This window comes from Salvelinus sp. IW2-2015, linkage group LG13 (genome assembly GCF_002910315.2).
Source record: "Salvelinus sp. IW2-2015 linkage group LG13, ASM291031v2, whole genome shotgun sequence".
Classification (NCBI taxonomy): Eukaryota; Metazoa; Chordata; class Actinopteri; order Salmoniformes; family Salmonidae; genus Salvelinus; species Salvelinus sp. IW2-2015.
Genome location: NC_036853.1, coordinates 19,615,032 through 19,617,154, shown reverse-complemented (window position 1 = coordinate 19,617,154; position 2,123 = coordinate 19,615,032).

Below are 2,123 nucleotides of genomic sequence, written 5' to 3'. Positions count from 1 at the left end.
ACGCAATAACAAGGAATCCGAAAATGCAATATACTCACATAAACTGATATAACTCGGTTTTACATAACTTCGGTTATGATGTTTCTAACACTATATCGAATTAAATCCAGAGCGGTATATTCTAAGGCCGGTATTGAGCTTTGCAGAACGTCCATGCTGAGGTCCTGCTTTGCGCATGGAGAAGGTTGGTAAAAGGAGTGCACCCCCATCTCCATGGGCTTTTATATTGTTAGATCTGCTAGAAACTCCATTCCATTTCAGTTGTTTTGTTACTGATCCAGGGGGAAGGCGCGTGCAGGTTTCATGAACCCCCCCCCCCCCCCCCCCCCCACACCTTCCCCCCCCCCCCCCCCCCCCCCCCCCCCCCCCCCCCGACCATAGGCTACCTATGCAGTAAGAAAATGGTGGAGAGAAAAAAGTTGAGTCTTTTGCTATCGTGGTTAGCTAATAGAAATACATATTGTGTCTTCCCTGTAAAACATTTWAAAAATCAGAAATGATGGCTGGATTCACAAGATCTGTATCTTTCATCTGGTGTCTTGGACTTGTGATTTCATGATATTTAGATGCTAGTATTTACTTGTGAGGCTATGCTAGTCAGCTTTTTTTACTGATGGGGGTGCTCCCGGATCCGGGATGAGTAGCAAGTAGAAGCAGCAGTCCATATGTATTGTAGTGTATATCTTAATAAATATACAGGTATAGTTCTATTAAACAGCAAAAAGTCACAAGTAGACCCAGTCATTCTCTCCATGATTTCCACTGCTGCGGATGAGTAGGGAGAGGGGATAAGCTTTGCCTCAAGGTCCTGAGCCTTCATCTCATGGTCTTCTCCATCCATTACCTTGTATCAAAAGGTTGGCTGGTCCTCATTAAAGTCCTGTAGATCACTTCATTACTCCATTTTTGTTTACAAAGCTTTACTACACAAGCTTCCGACCTACGTCACTTCATTGTTAAAATAAAACAAATATGAGAAACCAACCCGTTCACAGGGATGATTAACTCTGGAGGTTCCACTAGTATGTACCGATTTTGGTTTTAATGCCCCACATTTTTTTTGCCCCACATTTTTGGAATAGCCTACCAAACTCCCTAAAGCTTGACTCTGGTGCCTCTAGGGCAGTTTAAGACTTTGATGTTGAATGAATTTAATGAGAAAATACTTGTAATTTTGGTTTTTGAAGCTGTAGTGTTGATTCTGTAATGTGTAGTTTAATTTTTTATTGATCCTTTTGAATTTGTTGTATTGATGTCCTCAGGGCACCKTTGTAAATGAGACCCTGGTCTCAATGGGMTTTCCTGAATAAATAAAAGTTAAATTGTCCACCAGGCTCTCCACGACCTCCCTGACTTCCTGTGAAATCTCCACCTGGATTTGGCTGATGAGCTCCACCTGGAGCATCTCCTCTGATGTGATCTCAGGCTGGCCCACCATGGTTACCTTCAGATGGAAGAGAGGAAGAAGACATTAGTTCATAGTGTTCCTGTGTGAACTAAAGGTGTAATAACAGATAACCTTTCTAGGACACACGTTCCGCTAGCGGAACCCCCCCCCAACATTCCGCTGAAAAGGCAGCGCGCGAAATTCAAAAATATTTTTTWGAAATATTTTACTTTCACACATTAACAAGTCCAATACAGCAAATGAAAGATAAACATCTTGTTAATCTACCCATCGTGTCCGATTTGTAAAATGTTTTACAGCGAAAACACAACATATATTTATGTTAGATCACCACCAAATCCAAAAAACACACAACCATTTTAGTCACACAAAAGCAGAAATAGAGATAAAACTAATCACTAACCTTTGATAATCTTCATCAGATGACACTCATAGGACATCATGTTACACAATACATTTATGTTTTGTTCGATAATGTGCATATTTATATCCACAAATCTCGGTTTACATTGGCGCCATGTTCAGAAATGCCTCCAAAATATCCGGAGTAAATACAGAGCCACGTCAAATAACAGAAATACTCATCATAAACTTTGATGAAAGATACATGTTTTACATATAATTAAAGCGCTGTGTCAGATTTTTTTAAACTTTAGTAAAAAGCACACCATGCAATAATCTGAGACGGCGGCTCAAATATAAATAACATTTCTCC